We start from the raw sequence: 21,416 nt of genomic DNA, 5'->3' as shown, positions 1-21,416 counted from the left end.
TCTGACTTCTCACTTCAAGATAAGCTTTATCAGAGTAGTCAAAAGCTATTTGAAAAGTGTAGTTTTGTGTCTATTTAAATATTTTGGTAATTTCTTGCAAGTGGTAATTATTTCCCCTTCTGATTTCTCAGCTTAGCCTTCTAATTAAAATCAAAATTTATGTGCACGATCTATTCAAAAGGTTTGAACTCTGTTCTCAGCTATTACCAGAGAACATGGCCTTCAGAGACCACATGGTTGGCTTGATGGGCTTATTTGCTCTTGGTTACTCACGTTACTACATTTACCTCTGTGTTTCTCATCAGCCCGTGCCTACAGTCTTCGTCTGGGGAGCAGAGCTGTAGAGAGCTGCTTCACACAGCTGCTGTGGCCGTACCAACACGGATGTTCTCCGCAGTTAAGACCAGCATGGGGAGGTTTCAGCTGTCAGGGGTACAGGGGGAAGGATGAGTATTTACACGTCTTCCATCATATTGCTCTTAACAGCAGACAGAGCTGGGGAGACAGACCACAAGTTGCTAAGGGTGAACCTGCCCTGTTCCTGCAGAGCCTTCCCGTAGGCTGAGTCCTACCAGGAACAAAAGGTGACTTGGCTGACCAGAAAGATTGTGCGTTTAGGTTAAGTGTATAATACCCTGAATTTGGTGGAGCTGAAGAGTGAGCTTGGGATTTCCATACAGCTCCTAAGCCAGTAAAAAGTACAATAAGACTTTCCCCTCCCTGCTTTTTTTCTTCGGATTGTTAGAAAGCTGGGTGAAAATGTGAAAGTAATTATGTCCTTCAGATCTCTCAAAATTACCGCACCACCCACACCCTGGGATGGAGTCCCTCTCTCTGGCTGAGATGGTCAGAAGGGATCCGCTTTCTGAAGCAGAATGTGCTGCAGGGTCTTGTGGGACGCAGAGGCTTTGCACACACAATACGCCTTTGCAGGCACAACTAAGCCTTCCAATTCAGTGATCTTATTACACATGTGTGTTTGTTTTCTAGAAGGATGAACATATAGGGCATATATAAACAAATTCTTAATCCTTAGTAATTAGCACTGCTTATAAGAGTGATAGACATAACCCTGTTGTTTTTAGATTTCAGGATGTGGCACACTATAATACATGATTCTGTGTTGTTGCTACAAAAATACCCTGCTGCAAGGAGATACGGGGGGTTGTCTTCATTTGAGGGGGGGGTTGTAGACCAAATATGGCCCAAGCCTGTTTGATAGTTCTCTTGTAAATGAAATGATGACAATCCTCTTGTGACTAGGAAACATTCCAGAGCCGGGGTGTAGGGTTACACAATGGTACAGTGTCTTGCCCTTGATTTATAATTTGAGAAGCAGATTGCGTTCAGACAGAATGTGAGCTGAACAATGAGGTTTCTAGTCCTGATCTCATTAACAGAGATTTATACCAAGAGGCTATTGTATCTTGTTCTTTTGGTTTGCCATGCCAGCAAACATTCATAAAGTTATTTAAAAAAGAAAGCTTCTGTCACACACTTAGGTCAGAAAGTTCTCAGGAAAATAGCTAATCAAATATAGAGTGGTCTCAATCTGCACTTACTATGGCTTATGTTTCTGGCCTTAATAAGTCTCAGAATTATTACTGGATCAAACACCACACTCAAGCTTATTATACATAAAGATTTGTGGAGACGCGGCTTAAAATGCCTTTTCACATATTTATGTTCACAGTTGTGTCAGTCTAAGATAGCTTATTATTTGCAAATCATACATAATCACCGCAAGAATGTTCTTTCAGTGCAGATGAACCATTAGTAGGTGGAACAACAGTAATATCCCGAGAGCGACTTTCCCTCCTGCCACCCTCAGAGCCTCTATGCTGAATGAAAGGTCGTAAAGACGTGGCCTGGAACCTGCTCTCCGCTGACAGACAAGCAGTCATTGTGCGCGCAGAAGAGGATGCATAGCACTTTAATTAATGTTTCAATAATGCTGCCGGGCAACTTGGCCTGACCACCAGTAAAAGAGGGAGGTCCTTTTCCAGTCTCACCGCGCTAGAGAACAGACTGGGCCCGCCGCGTGTGTTGGCAACGCAGCTCTGAATAATCCTGCAGACCAATTCTGCTGCCTCAGCAGGAGCCTGTCTCGGAGCGTCACGGCAAGAGATGGAGTCGCACAGAGCGCAGCAAAATCCAGCACGGCTCTCAGGAGATTAAAGAACAGTGTATCTGGAATACAGGAGGCATCTGGCTTCAGAGTAACCAGGTGCCACCCAGCTGTCATCACCACTTTCTCATGCTCCTGTGAAACATGGGCAGCTTATCGTTATCAAGGCATGTGACTTCCCAGTTCCAACTGCCCTGACTTTTGTTGCTGTTGCTGGTATAAATAATCACACAGTGCCCTTAGCCCATTATTCACAGTCCTGTCACATATCAAGTGCTGCAGTAACAGCCCCACAAGCTTTGTTCTCCCAGACAGCTGATGCACATGTCAGATGAGACGCCACTCAAACCCCAGTTCAATGGCCAGTTTGCATATATCAAACAGCTGAAAGTAGATGAGGAGACAGGGCAGCAGAAACACATCAGGCAAATCTTCGGATGGCAACCAGCTCCACATCATGGAAAAACACTGCTAAACAGCACCTACTGTTGCAAAGCACATGGATCAGCCACATCATGTGTGGAAAGAGAGAAACGCTGCACATCGCAGGGGCATAGGGGAGAGTGGGGGCTGCAGAGATGGGCAGCGATGGATGTGATACATACAACTTGTACTGTGAGAACAGGATATGATTCTCCCCAGTAAAGGTACAACAGCTGAGTCTGTTCAGTTAGCAACCGAGATCGTCCTTACACCCTGTTGTGGGACTGTAGCTAGACCTTCCTTTTGGTCTCTTCTGCCTGAAGCCTAGTAGAGATTAAAAGAAATAATGCAACATCCTCTCAATCAGCCCCTGGCCTCACTGCTGTAGAAAAGAGTTGTACGGTGTTTTTAACCTTCATTTTTTAAACAGATTTTGATATGGATTCAGGTTCTCTCAGCTTCATATCATGTACCTTTCCTCTCTTATGAGCCTGTGGAAATAGGAGTATCTTGTTCATTTTTATGTCCTATCCATTGTTTTGCAAGCTTTTTCCAGAAGAGTTCAGACTGCACTGCAATAACAGCTTTTCTGTCTTGTTAATGACTTGTCACTCAATGCCAGACAGCCCAAATATGGAATAATTAGGACAGCAATGGATGACATTTTCTAGGCAATATATGCACGATAAGCTTTAACTAACTTTGGCAATCTTTGGCTTAATCCGTACCTTTTTTCCTTTGGCAGAACATTTGGTGTTAAGTGACAGAAAAATGTCAAGTGTTCCTTCTTTTTTTCCCCAAAATTTATTAACTATTCTTTATCTCCCACAATAGCCACACTTCCATACATCTTATTTTCCATCAAGGAAGTTCTTCTTCATGAGTTTCCTATCCAAATGTGATTGATTTGACGCATTTTACGCGTCCTTTAGTATGAAGAGCTGGAAGAGACAACCCAGAGAGTTTGTTCTACTCCAGCTACTAAAGCTCTGTCAAAGTGCAACATCTGACAAGGCAATACTCACAGCAATGAACCTTTAAATGTTAAATCTTTGCAACCAAAACCTCTGTGTTTCTCTTCTTGGAAAGCTTTCTTAGCACCATTCACACCTTCTTACTGCAGTCCCTACAGCAGGATGACCCAGCCTTCCCTCAAAAATCTGCACTGTTCATGTTCCTGAGGACATAACCCCAGAGCAAGAAAAACAGGGCTGGGGTTGTGCAGGAGGACACTATGCAAAAGCTTCTGGCCGCACTTTGGAATTACCTGGTGGATTCTTAAATCATATTTTGTATTCACACACTCCATTAAAATGATAAGAAACCCACATTATTAGATCCACACACTTAGATTTTGGAAAAGGTAACTTGAAAGGAAGGCTATTATCAGTAAGAGGAAATAATTACGGCAAAATCACTGTCCGAGAGACTGCGCTGACCAATAGACCCCTACACAAAGGCAACCAGGGTCACCTCTCCACCCCTTACCTTGCTCTGATGTGTGCTCCATGTTACCCGCATCTGTTCGCTGTGCTTTAATGGTACCTAATTTTTTAGAGCACATATACTCAGGAACATGTAGATTTGGACTCTCAAATGCCTTAGACCTGGGACTAATGTTCAGGTAGTCTGTTAACCTGAGGTAAGTAATAGCATTTCTGAGTGCAGGCAGGAACACAACTTTGGGTATGAATTAGGTACTGGACCATTGTCCTGATCTTATTTATCCACCTAGATATGTGCATGTCATTCTGAATGTCCCCAGATATTAATATCCTTCAGAGAACTTCTAGTCACTCTAAGGCGCAGAGCTTGCTGGAAGCCATTCGAGCACTCCAGGTCATTTCAACAGCCAGATCTACTGCCCTGCCTCCAGCACAGCTGTGGTCAAAATATATTACTTTATTCACCACATAGGGTCGAATGTAGCGTGTTCTTCACGCATGGAGAGAGCGTATTGTCCCAAGTTTTGTGTTATTTTTTACTGACATTTATAGGGGACTCAGTCTCATCTCTTCTGTCACCTGATTACTGAGAATGTTATGGGTTACATATTGTTTGAGAGATTCTGAAGGAATATTATAGTATCGCAGATAGCAACCTAAATGAGAACACCACCAGGACAAACATTGCCTGAATAATGTACAGAAAGGTGTGCTGAAATTGTTTCAGGAGAGTCTCATCTCCATTCTTCATCTTGTACAAAACCTTTGAGATCAGTTCTAAGTTGTTGTGCGTCTGTCATTAGTGGAGAAACAGAGACCCCACACAGAAGAATACCCTCGTGCTTCCAACCCAACACCAGAACAGCATGAAGGAACAGCAGTGCTGTCTCTGTGCAGGTCTCAAGGGTCTGTTTTCTAAGGTCCTATATGGGCTCAGTTATTCCAACAAAAGCAGTAAAAACTAAGATGCTTTCACCTCTATTTGCAAGTCATCTTTTCAGCTCGCATCATTTACACAAACAGGCTGTTCCAGGAAAGTACTTTTCAAGTTCCCTATTGGTCACTTTTTAAAATAAACTATATACATGACAAAGTCTCTTGCTTAAAAGGTTAGATGAAGGAGATTATTGGAAGATACTGAATCTAAACAGCCATTTGTTATGCATGACTACATTTGAGAACAAATCAGGTAAAATAGATCAGATGCCATTTGGGGGTCTGGTATTTCCAGTAACTCAGAGTGATGATAACTCAGGATCCGTTACTCAAAGATTTTTAAAAAATTTGGGATCAAAGTACACAAACAGGGAGATGGAGCAATATAAAAGCTACTGTGCAATATTCTTATTTTATTACATAAAAATAGGTAATATATTTTATTACACAAAAATACATATAAGTATTGTAGTGCATATACCATATTGTACACATAGAGTTACATGTATTATATATTGCTAATAATGTCACTACCTCCTTATTTTTATACTGGTGTCTTCTATAAAATGAGACACCAAGAAAAAGCTTGAGTTTTGTGGCTTGCTGCATGGAGGTAGGAATATGGAATATATAGGAGGAGATTAATTGTCTTTTGAACGTCAGACCTAGGCAGTTCTGAAGGAAGTGGTACTAGTCTCTGTGGAATCATAGAATAGTTTGGGTTGTAAGGGACCTTCAAAGTTTACCTAGTCCAACCCCCTGCTATGAGCAGGGACATCTTCAACCAGATCAGGTTGCTCAGAGCCCTGTCCAGCCTGGCCTGGGATGTCTCCAAGGATGGGGCATCTACCACCTCTCTGGGCAACCTGGGCCAGGGTTTCACCACCCTCATTGAAAAATACTTATTTCTCATGTTGAGTATGAATCTCCCCTCCTCCAGTTTAAAACCATCACCCCTTGTCCTGTCGTAACAAGCCCTGCTAAAAAGTCTGTCCTCATCTTTGTTATAGGCCGCTTTTAAGTACTGAAAGGTCACAATAAGGTCTTCCTGGAGCCTCCTCTTCTCCAGACTGAACAGCCCCAACTCTCTCAGCCTGTCCTCATGTCAGAGCTGTTCCAGCCTCTGATCATTTCTGTGGCTCCTCTGGCCCCTCTCTAACAGGTCCATGTCTGTTCTGTACTGAGGGCTCCAGAGCTGGATGCAGGACTCCAGGTGGGGTCTCACCAGAGACTTTAATTTGACTACTGTTTTATTGATAAAAATACAAATTCAAGACAAATACGTTGCCATGAAATCATTAAAAGAAATGCATTTGTTTTTTCATTTTGGAAGGAGAGAAGGTGACATAAAGTATTCAGTGTACTGAAAGGAATAATTTTTTGGACAATGTTATAATAGTCCAAGGCTTTTAAAGGTAGTTCCAGAAGCTTTTGGTGGCATCTGAAGGGTCATGGTTCAAACTTCCCATTCTTTTTAATGGAAATTGGGTGTCCACATTTTTCTAGCAAATTTTAAAATCTCAGGTATGATATATAAAGCAAATACAAACACATCATTTGAAGAGAACCTTTCTGCAAAAAGAGCAATACGTGTACAGAGCACAGTGCAGCAGACCAAGGTGAATCCAATGGAAATGCCTTGTTCAGGTCCTGAATACCAAAGTGTAAATCCTTTCCAGAAGTCATATAGAAGAGACTTTAAAAATAAAATAATTCTTAAAAGCATAAAGATTTTTCCTGTCTGCCTGGGTCAAAGTTCTCTTTCAGTGGTACGTAGCTGTCAGCTGTATTATCCTTCCCCTGAGAGCTGACTACTAACATATAACTTCATGGCACGGCTCTTACAGACCTGAACAGTCCAATCAATTTAGTTCGGTACTGCATGCAACATCTGGCCCATAATTAATATAGCATTTTAATATCCTTCTGGTACTATTAAATGCAAAGTATATTTAAGCCAACAAGTCTAAAAGTTACTCTGATTTTTTTTCTGGGGAAGAGAAAAACTGAAGGGTTAGGGAAGATGGAATTATTAACATACTTTAAAAAGTTGCAGTACCAGATTTCACATCTCTTCCTGTTCCTCAGATCTCTTTTGTCCTTAATAAGTCAGTACTCACACATAAGCGTGTGGAGTATCAGATGGCCCTTTTGTGCGTATTCATTTGCTATAAAGAATGTAAGTTCTGTGGCCACTCACATTTCCTTTGGCAGCTGAGTAGCCAGAGGTTTAACATGCTGTAAATGTGCAGCTGTAGCAGAGTGCAAGTCCCACCATGACCATGGCCCCTGTGGTTGCTGTGTGCTGAAGAGGTCCCCAAGCTGTTCCCTGGGCCACCGTGTGTCACCAACACCCCACTGGGGTCTGTGTCCCTATAGACCTATAGAAGTTCTGTGTGAGATAATTGCCATGTGCTTCCTTTGTAATAACCGGAAAGAAACAGACAATGTTAAGGTACGATTTATCTGTCACTATATATGTTAAACAGGTCAGATGAACTAGTCCCTAACAGCACCTGTTTGTCTTGAATGACTTGAGAGAGAGACCTTAGGGACTGGCTCAGACGCAACAACTGTGTAGAAGGCAGATGACACAAATGCTGTTGTAGACAGGTCCAGAAGAGGTCTATTGACTTATTTTCTTCCCTTTTTCTCTTGGCATACTGGTTTGTTGGTTGTTTTGGAGGGGTTCTTTTGTTTTGTGTTGGGGGGAGGAAAGAAGGGGTTTGTTTTGTTTTGTTTTTAATTAGATGTCAAGCTGAGATTACCGAAGTTAGCTACCAAAAGATGTACAACATGAGAACCTGATTATCACCAGTTCATCCTGTGGCATATCCTGGACAAATTAGTCATGCCCCTGCAGATACAACTTTGTTCACTTACAGTCAATTCTCCTTTATCCGAGTAACAGGATTCCATCAGTAAATGAAAAAAATACGTTTCCAAACCTAAACTGAGGAAGCTTGATATCTCTGCACCCTAATTCCTAATGAGTCCAGTGCAACCAGTACACTGAGTGTACAGAAGCTAAGCTGACTCTGCACAGATCAGTTTCACTGTATCTCTATTAGTAAACAAAATGGGCCAGAGATGATTCTCTAGCTCCAAAAGCAAGTGGTATGCTACAGCTTGCAACCACACAGCTGAACTCTGTTTGCACATAGAGCAGCTGGCTTTGTCCGTATTGCATTTGGGAAGAGTCCCAGGACCGTGCCAGGCCCTGACCTGGGCTTGGACATAGCCTAGCAGAGTCCTAGCTGGTACAGGCCATACCATGCCAGGGACTGTGCCACCAGTTAAAATGTACAGACCATTAACAAGTCAGTGTCTAAACCCATCCCCTGCATTACTTATGTTTCCAGTGTAGCTATAGAGGAGGTTTGAGAGTCTAATAAAATATATTGGCTCGGACATACTGAATGTGAGTTATGGTTTCCATCAGGCAGCCAGATCATATGTTTCTGTGCCTGGGTTTAACTTCAACAAAGATAATCTGGCCATCAATATTGGACAATTTGCTGTTTTTTCAATATCACTTCACATTGTGAGTATGCCAAGGCAAAACAATATATTGCAGTAGCTAAACATTAAATTGGAGAGGAATTTTGATATTACACCTTCCTAGTCTCTAGACTCAATTTGTGAAGGCAGATTTTTCAATGTTACCTAAATAATTTTCCCAATTCAACCACACCAACTCTGCTATAAAGGTTTGAGTTACTCTAGGTGGAAGATTTAACACACAGGAAAAAAAAGCTATTTCAAGTTTAGTAACCAAAAAGTACATCTATACTGCCTCGTTGGTGTCTGCTGCAGTTTTGTGCCTGACTCTCATCTCCTGAATGTCCATGCTGCCTAAGTGTTAGTTCACCCTCAAGCTCCATTCTGGAGCAGGCTCAGTTGTTTCTGGGCTGGGAGGAGCTAGGCAGAGACAGAGGGGTGGTGTGTGCCCGTGTCCCAGCCTCACACTGCATGAAGATACAGTAGGAGTGTGACTCATGTTGAATTTGGCTTCTCCCAGGCTAACCAGTATTTCAACAGGCCTCTCGATGGCCTCATGTCCTAAGCCACCCTTGCTGCTACACAACAAAAAGACACACCTGGCAGCCTGCGAAGCAGCTTCCCAAGAGCAGCCCAGGGCAACATCTTAAAAGGACCATACCCAGAACAATGGTTCCATTGTCGGGAAGATTTCTTAGCAGCAATTTAAAACTGAGTGCCATAGCACAAGCCTGTGAGCACTGGAGAGCAATGCTGGTCATATTTCATATGTCTATCTGTATATCTATGTTTACACACATGAATTTTGTCTCCCATATGTATACCTGTGTGTACATATGTGCAGGAGGGGTAACCAGCCCTTGGGTGCAGGCAAGTGATCCTTGTAAACAAGGCTGCAGCAGAGTTCTTCATGAGCCATGGCTGCTGTGACCATGGTCTCGAGAAGTAGGTCTCTGCTTTGCTTCTCCAGGCACAAATACTACTGAGAATCCTATGGAGGAGACCTTTTCTGAGGCTGTGACATGTACCCCTGTAGACTCACACATTTAATGGATTCATCATCACTGTTGGTCTGGTCCCTTGTTTCTAAGTTTTCACAGCAACTGGGTATTTTTTCTTTAGGGTGTATCTATACTGCTAAAGCAAAGAGGACCAAGGAACGAGCTCAGGCATCCACATTTATTGTCACACAGCTCAGTGCTCTCCTTGACGCTGTTTTGGAGCACTTGAGCTGTCACTAAGAGATGTCAGTTGTGGAGGGAGTTGACCCTTTGGAGTGTGGACACAGGCCAGTCAGTCCTATTCAGCCTCAGGGCTTGAATCAACTCAGCAATATAAACACAGCCAAACAGTCTGTATGTTCAATGAGATGAAAAGGAGCAAACAATTCTGATTCCATTTAATGCCAATTTGGGGCTCTTAATACTGCCTTTCCCACAAATCAAGCTGTTGTATTTTCTAGCTCAGGGCTTTTGTCCAATGATAGGATGAGAGTTTGAGAAATCTGTCTCTGCTGATAATGTTGCACGGAGTGCTCAGGTTTACTATAAATGCTTCACTAGGATGCAGCCAACATGTTGATTTTGGTAAAATAAAAGTCTGGAATAAGGAAGACATTCAAAATAAACAGGAACCTAGGAAGGGCACTCACTTTAGTTTTATGTTTATTTTTCCCCAGAGGGGAAGGGGTAGAGCTTGCCAACCTTTAAAGTTGCCTGCTAGCTGCATAATGAACGGGGATAAGTTAACACTGACTATGTTTTCAATTTCCTTAGAGAACTAGATGCTAATGCATTTGAAGTTTTCTGCTAACATCTGAATACTTCTATGCAGGGACCACCTTACATATCTAACACAACCTTCAGTGTTTCCAACTTAATCAAATTTATAGCCAGATGATTTGGCAGAGTTACGGTTCCTGGGATATTTGGCATCACTGATCAGTTATGAGAAATAAAAGGGTTTAAATACATAAGTATAAAAAATTGCTTCCTGAGACCCTTTGTTTATTCATTGAACACTCTACTGTTCCCTTATTAACACTCAGTGTGTGTTCTAAAACTAACTTTTAAAAGTATGTTCTTTAAAACTACGTATTAAGATTGAAAAATCAATTATCCACCAAAAGTTATATGCTTACCTCTCGAGATATTCACATATGAATAATATGTATGACTCCAGTCCTTCTGCTGTTGAATTAAATGGCAGAACTCAATAACTGTAGTGGGAATAGCATCTGAAACATTTTCAGACACCTAAAATGGAGAAATGGCTAGCAAAAAAAGAAAACAAACAAAAACAACAAACAACAATAACCAAACCCAAAAACCAATACAGCCAAAACCAGCCAACCAAACAAACAAACAAAGCCACAGTAGCAAAGCTTGTTTATGAATTAACTTGTATTTACCTTCTTTTTAAAAACAAAACAAAACAACTGACAAACAAAAATCTTACAGCCGGTTCCAGGTTTGTCAGGCGTAGTAAGTTCTGTTGCCAGAGTCTTTTGGAAAAATCTTTGTATTTCTTTCTGAAATGTATTGAGATTTCTAGATGGAATTATAAAGCATCAGTTTGTGTACCATTCTGAATGCTTTCAAAAGATGATTTTGTAAACTCTGAAGGAAGTGATGGGTTTATTAAGAGCACCTTATCCTTTCCCTACTTGTTATGTCTTGGGTACAGGCTTGAAAATCCTTAACACTTCTCCTTCAGATTACAAACTCTTTTATTGTATGCAGATGTCTGGCACAACTAGTCTATATTTTGGCAAGGATCACTTGGTCTATTTTTATATAAATAATTTCTCTAAATGTTGCTTCCCTGATCCATTTTTTTTTCTAAGAGGGCCTTAATACCCAAACATTTACCACTCTAGTCTAAATATTCCTCAGATGAACTACAACATGACTAGGAAGACAACTGCAAGTTTAGAGAAAATGGCAGAAATCACATCATTCCCCCTGGGAGCCCGACCGAGAACTGTAAATCATGCATCCTTCAGAAGAAAAAGCCCTCACATCCTTCTGTCAGGACTTCTGATTTTGAAGATTTTAAGTTGAAACCTGTAGCAATCACTAGCCCAAGCTCTAGCAAGTAGAATTTTAATTTAGACATTGAAATACAGAAAGTATTAAAATAAAAAATAAAATGTTGCCACTTCTCTACCAGACTCATTGCAAGGGAATGAAAGCAGATTATCCATTCTTCATTATGTCAGCTGAAGGAAAGCAGGAAGGAAAATACAGTCAGTTTTGTAGGTGATGGAACTGATTGGTTTCCATCAATTTTCATAGTTTGTGGCCCAATTTGGCATCGTGTTATTCCAAGGAAAAGGTATATACCCTTGGAAACACTTTAAGAAAGCATTTGCATATAATTTTATTCAAATGATACTGTGCAGAATAACAAACAAGTGAGACTTACCTGGCCTGTATCTTGGCATGGGTTTGTCATTTCCTCATCATGACAATATTGCTTTAGTGTCTGAGCCATATGCACTCATTTGGAAGGCAAGAGTAAGCTCATCTCTTTTATACTGATTCTTTCAGAATGGAGTCAAAGGGAAAACGGGATTGACGCTGACGTTCTAATTATACAGCTTGTTTTATAAGACCCAAGGACTGAAAGGAGATGGAAACATCTGGTAGGGAAGGCAATATAAGGAGAGATTCTAGAAAAATTTTTTGCACTTGCAAAGTACACGATCCTGTTGTACTCACTGTGGATCTACAGCAACCTTCTTGTTCAATTGTTTTGCAGGTGCAAATTTATTCTCACCAAATAAATTATGGAAGCAAACTAGTGTACATATCTTCTTATCTATTGGCCTGTAGACAAAGTGGTAAGCACTCTGATTTGGTTTCCTGCCAGAGGACATGCACAAGATTTAGGCCACACATTTCATACCCATGACAAGAGCTCCATGCTCTCCTTGCAGTCCTGGACATGCATCTGGGGAGAGGAATTGCTTCCTTCAACATGGATTCTGAGGCATATTACTGTCAGGAGATCAGTATTTAACACTGAACAGCAAATCACACAGCAGCTTAGAATAGAAAACAGAGAAGAAAAACACCGACTGATCCCGGAGGAGGAGTTTGCAAAGATAACATAGCAATCACATTCTGTGATGTGTTATTTCATTCTGTTTTATAACTGGAGGTTTTGGATAAGCAGGCTTTCATGAGATAATCCCAGTTTGTATGAATCAAAATGAACTTTACCAAAACTCATGCGGAGTTCTGAATAAAAACCCTGCTAGTTTCCTGCCACAAAAAAAACCACTGCTTGGTAGGATAATCAGGAGCCTGATCTTCCCCAGCCTGTGAATTCAAGACAGATTTATTGTGCAGGTTAATCTGGATTTCTAGACTCTACATTGTTGTTCTCAAAGCATAAAATTTCTAACTCTAATGAGGGGCTTCACCCTGGCACTAAGAAAGAAGCCTGTATGCTTGATGACCTCCATAATTAGCTGTGGAACCCAAGTTTTAGACTTTCAGCTCTGGCCTGCGAGACTCCATGGGGTTTTCTGGGCTGCTAGAACCCCTGGAGACTTCCTCGACACTGACAAACAGCCCCACATTCACCAACAAGTGAGAATTAACCACTGAATTCCTGGAACTCAAACCAAAATGGTCACCTATTTTCAAACTTATTTCCTGTTTCTTCTGTAGGAAACGTAGAAATGTCAAGCTTTTGTTGAAACTGGGTGATGGTTTTTGTTTTGACAACACCAGCATTTCCTAAATTGACCCTATATTTGTTGACTTCAGGCTGTGCTGCCTCAATGCACCCAAAATAGATATCCTTGAAAAGCTACCCTCACTCATCTATCAGTTCAGATTGCTGTAGCCTGTCTTTTAGTTGGAGTGGAATAACAAGAACCTTTTGCTTCAGACGTTTACATGGGTGGCAATCTGCTTCCAGGTACTTATTATCCCTAGGTCCCTATACAAGTTTTTCTGTCCAAGAGTTGAATTTGCAGAGGTGAACAAGGACAGTCATAGTGCCTGTTGCTTAGCAAGGAACCCAATATCACCAGCTCTCTGGCAGAAATTTAATCTCACTTTGAGTAGGTCAAATTGCATGAAACACCTCTCTTACTCTGCCTTTTCTATAACAGAAGGTAGTGGCATGACATTGGTAAATAAATGTCTTGGCCGATAATCTATTGGATTCTGTGGAAGTCATAGTTGTGAGGAAACTGGCAAAACAGTCAGTTGGAAAATTTCAAAGAAAATGAAAAAAAAAATTTTCCCAAAAAATCTTTTCTTGATATTTCCTCTGTTTTTGTGGATAAGCTTACAATGACCTTACTCTTGACTTTGTGGAACACCTGTCCTACACCTAAGTAGCATCAGGATTCAAAGCATAGACATTTTTACGTGACCTCCCAAGCCCAATTCAATAAGCATCCCCAGAGCTGTCCTGGTCAACAGAATGCCACACAAAACCTGAGAGCCAGTAGCCGTGCTGCCCCTATCCTTTCTTCTGTGTGGGTAAAGCTGAATTTTATCCATAAGGGAAATATGTATTCATGTATCACCTTTTATAACTTCCATATCAGAAGGCAGTAGAGGACAGATCTCCATCAGTCTTGCTGTTGAAACTGTCTGTCTTCAGATACAAGTGTAATACTTGTTGGGCTGAATAGCATAAAAATGATCGTAGAATTAGTGGCCAGAGTATTCAACTGAAATCAGGGACACTTCAAGGGCACATCTCAGTTCTCATAATTCACATGGAACTTGTCTTTTTGTCAGATACTGTTTCCTGACAACTAGTGTAGGTATATTTTGCTTAGAGTGGGGCTTGTGGCAGGATCTCTGTAACTATTCACATTTTGAAATTGTATCCCAGACATGTAACTAAGAATCTGGATCTCAACAGGTATCTCAGCCCAACAACACTACCTTCTATGTCCTTTGTGGGTCTAATGCTAAATTACTTGCTTAAACTGCAGTCGAAGCTTTGTGGTCGCATTGGGAATTAACCTCTGTTCTACATGGTCCAAAAGAGGAAATGAAGAATGGAGCCCATCTTTTCCTTCCCTTTCTAGAAAAATAGACTAGATTTCCTTACATGATTGAAAACAACAGAATGAAAAAATCTGCACAGGTATTTAGATGAAATGGTTTAAAATAAACCCCCAAACACCAAGCATAAGGCACTTTATAAAGGTCAAAGAACAAATATTGCAGTTCAGCAAAGACCTCATTTTAGTAAACAAATTTGAAAACAGAGTAATTTCTCCCCCCTTCCAGACTGGTTCAGGGTTTAGATTGCCAGCCTCTCAGCTGGCCTAGGTTAAGATTCATGATTATGCAATGAAGGATGCTTGTCAGACTGAATGGAAGACAATGTTTGGGTACCTTATTTTATAATGCTTCATAAACTTTGTTTAAACAGTATAAACACCAGACAAAGGAAACTAGATTTTGCAATAAAAACTATTTTTATGAAAGCAAAAGTCACATGACCTCTTATCCAGCTTTTAAGAGAGCAATAGAACTTGCTTTGCCTGCCAGCCTTGAAAAAAGACTGAATTTAATGTCAAAGACAGAGGTCTTGTTAGGCAACTGTACTGCATTCCAAATTCTACATGTTTATAGCTTACCCTTTGCCTTAACCCCACCCTCTTGATGAGAAAAAAAATGCATTTAGGCCTAACCCTTCACAGCCTTTGACTTTTGTAAAAGCTGAGACCACTCTGATTTTTGACTGGGTGAATATTTCAAAGCAAAGTACGTTGCTGGGTAGCTTGCACACATGAGACATGTTTGTAAATACTCAGTTCACATGCACTGCAGGAGAGAAATCAAGGTCTCTGTGGGTCCCAAATATACTTATTTCAAATCATTCATGTCAGGCTACCTGGAGATTTGTCACTGGTGAATCCGTCTCAGTGTTCAAGTCAATATTGTGGGCAAGACCAGGCATGTTGATAGATAATTTCAACACAGACACATTCCTCCAAAGTCACCCTAACAATATTTTTGGTAAATATATCCTGCTGGAAAAACTGCACTCAGTTTCCTTCTGAAACCAAGCTGTCCTTTTTCCTTACTGAAACCTTTTATAAACTCCTCAAATGCTGTATCACTCCCTGTAAAACCCTCAGTACTGGCTGAATTTTGTGTTTGATAACCTCAAAATGGTAACCCTATAAAATCCCATTTGGTAAGCAGAGCCAAGGAATTTCGAGATGAATGAGTAACAGAATAAGCACTCAAGGAGTATACATTCATGATGTGCTTATAACTTGTCTCTAATTCAGTAGTCCGATATAAAATACGTAAATCCTTTTAAATTTAGTAATAATATTGTATATAGCCTTTTCAGAGAAGAAAAACTTGTGAAAAAGATAGTGGTGATATTTCTGCTCACTATTTTTAACTAAAGTCACCAACTGTCTGGCCTTGGTATGTACAATGAGGGAGCTGTGAGTGAGACACAAGCCTTATGGCACAGAGAGCAGCACAGGATGCACAGATCCCTGGGGTCAGTGGGAGGAGAGGGGATAAAGAACCCGAGGGTGGGTACAATGTGGTGGGAGACAATTGGGTACAACTGGTGGGAGAGAGTGATGAAAAGTGCACTGGAAATGCGGTCCTGGAGATGGCTGTAATTTGCTCGTAGGTACTAAAGGTGAGGCTAAACTGAGATGTACAAAATACTGGTGGGGAAGGTAATAGTCTTAGATATTTTATCAAGAGTATAGGTGGAGAATAAGGTGGACAGAACTAAAAGGGATAGTAAGTAAATGTACTATAGAAGGGACAGCTGTTCTTTCCCAGCCACTCAGCCAGCACCTCCACGGCTGGAATTCATCCCTGAACCCTAATTTTAGGTGCATGATGGGTAGATGTATACGTGTAACGTGACATTAGGTATACATGCAACCATACACTCAATAGAGTTCAAGTATGGAGTTTAGGATGATTCGAGCTCACCTTATGGTAGACATCTCATCAACTGAATAAATTTGTTGACTCTAAAGACAGTACTGAGTTGGGACTCAATTCAGATGTCTGCATACAGCCACCTAGTTCCACCTGAGACAAAGCAGAGTCTCACCTTTATGGAGCCGGCAGATATATCATTATGTAGACCCAGCCTCCAGCTGCTGTTCCACAAAATCAGAAAAGCGGTATCTGGGGCAATCTGAAAGGTACCTTGGGGGTCTGAAATGCCTCTCTGTGCAACTAAATTGAGATCTTGATCTCCCCTGATGATAATAGAAGCCTAGATGACTTGTAAAGATCTACAGGTAGGCACCTAAAATTAAGTCTCTCAAGCTGAAACACACATCCAGGTCTTAGCTCTCATCTCCAGGTATAGTGTCATTTGAAATGCCCACCTGACCCCCAGCCATCAGTCTGGAGGAGCACAGGTGTCCTCTAGGTGTTGTGTCATATCTGACAGCCCCATTAAGATGTTCCAGTCCCTTGAGGGATCTTAAATGGTAGAAAATACCAAGTTCAAGCATCTAGAACGTCAGTCACTCTTACCTTGACCACTGTCTAGAGAAAAACAGCCCATCCTGTAGCCTCGTGCTGCTGTACTCATGCACGTAGAAGGGAAAGGAACCGTTACACTTTAAAAGAATTTGTTTTCAGCACAAGAGATGTGAGCATCAGAAATCAGTGAAGTCAAACGCATGTCTATAGGCAAAATTTAGTTCTGTGCTGGGTCGCTAACAGAACACCTTGCAGTATGTCTACACAAGTGTCTACAAATAATAAGGAAAACAAACTCTCCCCCCACCATTAGTCAGAATCAATAAAAAACATTTAAAATTGTATCGCCGAAGCATTTGAATGCCTAAATCCAAGATTATTTCAATATTTCATATTAGGCAGGCAGTCACTGGATTGAAGTAATAAACAGTCTTTGGCACTTGAACAGACCCCAGAGTTGCCCCTTTCTCCTAAAGGCCCTAGCCAAGAAGTTATAGAAACAAATTCATGTTTATGTTCTCCAACTACTATAGTAAAACTTTATTTTCTACAACAGAGAAACAGTTTCTGATATACGATTATCCAGATGCCTTGTAAGCTTTTGTGTGTAAACTGTGTGTACGAGAGGTATGTATTATGTAAGCTGCGTGGTTTTGTATTGCAGTCTTAGAAGAAAGGGAGTATATTGCTGAACTCTCAAAGTGCAGGGTGAAATTGAAACTGGGCTTCTCAGTCACTGCTAGTGTATATGAACAACACAGGTATTGCTTGGAGAGAGGAACAGCAGCTCAGTAACCTTTTTCTCCTGGATTTAAAAGAAACAGCAACCTATATCTAATTTAGAGAGAGGATGTTTAGATACCAGCCTTCAAAGGAAAGATTTAAGGCAGTGAATCTCCAGGGAAATAGGTAAATTGTAACAGAGAGATGAGACTTAAGTGCACAAATCCTCTTTGTTTCCCTCTCAGATAGGCCTGGATGGTGTCAGACATGCTGTGTTGAGTTTCCTGGGACTCATTCTAATTCTTACTGTGCATCTCCAGACAGCTCATGTTTCTTTTTCGAGGACCAAAGAAAGTTTAAGCTTTGTAATACTTGTTTTGATGCCCAAACTCACTTTTAGTGTTTAACCTCACATACTTTCTTTACTACAAATCTCCAAATACTTTTTATTATTCAAATTGTAAATTATCTGTTTTGGAATCACTTTTTGAATAAAACCTCATAATAGGCTGTAGCTCACATATAAAGTCATATATGACATGTCCTTCAGAGGCAGAGGTTGTTAATGAAACAGTCACTTGGATATATTGAGTTGATTAAACTGAAACAGGCAACATGGACAAACCCAGCATAAACACAACTGTCTTTCTACCACACACCGTGTGTCAGGCAGCAGCAAGTGGGGGGCTGCTCTGTAAGATGGGGTAAGCTGGGAGCCGAGGGTGACAGCCAGGTGGCAGGGCAGTGGCCTCCCTGACACGGTCCCATCCCACAGCACCCCAGCCAGAACAGCAGAACAGGTCTGGTGACAGCAACCACATTCAGCCACAAGTCCAGATCGCCAGGTCAGTCTGCAGGGATGGGACAGGCTGAGTCTGAGGTCAGGCTCAGGATCAATGGAAGCCATGGCCAGGCACAGACATGTTGTCCACACTGCTCCAGCTAGGAGCAGAGACAACAGCTGGGGCTGAAGCACAGCTCCCAAGCCAAGAGGATGAGGCTCCCACCGAGGTGCCTTGCAGCTCTGTCCCACCCAGCTCTTCTCCCAGCTGCCTGATTTAAGGTCACAGCAGAGCAAGATCTGACTGCAGGAAGCCACATCACTGGGAAAAAGTAGTTTCTGAGTCTCTACAGGGTCCTAACACCATGATCCAGAAATAAGCTTGCTGGAACACTGTTGAGTTAACTCAGGGGACATGACACCAGCCCTAGTAGTTGAGGCACTTTAGATGTAAAAGCTGTGAGCTTGGACTTTCTCATGCCAAAAGAGGCTATAATCCCAATTACCATCTTCCTGGGCTCTAGTTGCATGGTATGAAGGTGGCCATCATGAGCCCTTCGCTTGTGTTTTAAAATAAAACCTCTGGTAGTTCTCTGCAAGCAGAGGCGTTGATCCCTGTCTTTCCCTGAGGATCCAGAGCCCAGCTCCGGAGCAGACAAGGACTCCTGCCTTGCAGCCTTGGGTTACTGGAGGACAACACTTGCAGTGGGAGGGGAGAAAAAGGGGGAATTCAGATATGCCACACTCTTTCCTATTTACTAATTTAGAGATACTTTTAATTGGCTTCTAATTGGTTTCTGTCTCTCTCGCAGACCTGAACCTGAAGTCCTTTATCAGTACAAGGGCCTAGAATTGGACATGGATACCCCGTAAATCATTAGTGGGATCTGAGTTTCACCATAGCGTACAGAGCTTTCTGTCCTGAGGGGGTCTAGTCCTCATTACAGACAAGATGCAGGATCTTTAATTTACTCCCCAACAGACTTTTCCTACAGTATTTTAACACTGGAAAGACTAACTTATTTCACGGATGTATATGATAATTATACCTTTCCTCCTCCATTTGGCTAATTCATATGGCTTAACTATCTCTCAGTAATGCTGAAGATCTCTGCAGGAGTGAGGGAGGAGCTGCTCTTCAGGTTCCCCCTTGGAACCGGCTGCTGCTCCCTCACTAGCTGACCTTTGCCTTAGAGACTGATGCACTTTGCAAAGGTGCAACAGGGCTGGTCCTCTGTAATTTAGTTTTTGTTTGCTATGGAAAGGCTGGTTTGTTTGCTCAGCACTTAAGGCCCACAATTTATTCAGGACTGTTAAACTCTTCAAAATCACATATAAGTAAATACATGAAAAACAAACAATGCTGAAAATTAGTCTGGTCAAAAGTGAGGGACTACTATTGCTTAATAATATGTACTTACAAGTCTTCATTCTACTGCAGGAAAATATATTTTCCACCCTCTGAATATCTTCTGTGAGACCATAAAATCCTTAAAAGAGTACTGTGTTTAAAAGAGTACTGTGCCTGAATTTCTACTTCAGGCTGTTGTGAATGACATCAGTGGATAATGAGGTCAGTGTTTAAACTGAAAGTCCCAGTTTAACTTTTATTATTGTAAATTGCTTAAAACTGGAAATGTTGAATTATAAAACTCTGATAGGTAGATGGCACAACATTAAAGAAGTTAATTCCATAGTTAAGAGCTTCCTGTCCTGATCCTCCTGAGCCAGTCCTGAAGTCCTTACTCATTTCCTTACTCCTGATTCATCAAAGCACTTAAACGCTCTAGATTTCAGTGGGATTTAAGCGTATGCTTGTTGATTCAACACTTTAATCAGAGAAAATCCTCACTGAAGTCAGTAGGAATTTTTGCTGCAAAAGACCTGAAGTTTCACTATTTTTTTTTAATCCTGTATTTGAGTCCACACAACTTGAAACTGAGAATTTATGTGTTTGTTAGTTGTTGCTATGCATCACTCCCTGCCCAAACCAGTTCTTTCACTCTGGCTATTTAATCTCTGGCTAGTAATACTAGTGGCAAGAGGAATTTAACAGATAGGGTTGTGCTGAGTAGGTAGAGATGTACTGAGAATAAGGCTACAATAATTTGTTTCAGGTGTCTCCTTTTTAAGTTGCACTTAAATATTAAGAAAAAAGGCACAATTTTTCTTTATCCTGTCTTGAACTGTCTCTACCATTTAAACATCTTGAAACATCATAGCGTAACTTTATTTTCTACTGTCGTTTAGGTGCAGGTAAAATTTTTTGGACAAAAAATGGAAGCGTGTGGGAAAACACCTGGAGAAAACAGAATGGAGAAGAAACAGGGGAACGGCTCCTTAAATGTCACATAGGTGCTACACAATAACCTGATCTGCTGAACTGCAGCCCACTGGTGTAAGAACTCTTTTAAAATATTTAGTGCGTATGTAGTGAGCAATGAATTCTACTGAAACTATGCTAAAACAGAGCTTCTTAACAGGCTCACGATACCTATTTCTTCTGGATTCCTTTGGTACCAGGCGGTTTGATGAACATGTCTGACAAGGTAAATCTGTAGGATGTCTCTCAGAGGCTGATGAGAACAAGGAGTGCAGGTGGGGTGCATGTCAGCACTTTCAGCTTTGCTCCCCACCGCCGTGGCACACTGCACCTTTCTATTCTGCTTTCTAATCAAACCCAATGTGATTCAGCTTATTTTTGTTGTTGTTGGTTGGTTGGTTGGAGGGTTTTTGTAATTAGAAACAAACAAAACCACTGCTAAACTTCTTAGAAATGGGTCTGTGCTGTTTAGTCCAACCAGCAGATTAATGGGAAAATGACATTTTGGGATTTTCTCAGCAAAGTGAGAACTGGTTTTGGAGGAGGGGGTGGATTGCTAAAGGATATAGCGTGAGATGTGTCGTGGCCTTCAAGTCTCATTGCTTTCCTTGCAAAGGGCAGGAAATTCCCCACATTTTGCAAGGTGTCTCTTGCTTTACTGGACTTTTAAAAATAACTTCCTTAAGTAACA

The sequence above is a fragment of the Nesoenas mayeri genome, assembly GCF_963082525.1.
Source record: "Nesoenas mayeri genome assembly, chromosome: 1".
Taxonomy (NCBI): domain Eukaryota; kingdom Metazoa; phylum Chordata; class Aves; order Columbiformes; family Columbidae; genus Nesoenas; species Nesoenas mayeri.
Note: the sequence above shows the minus strand (reverse complement) of the source record.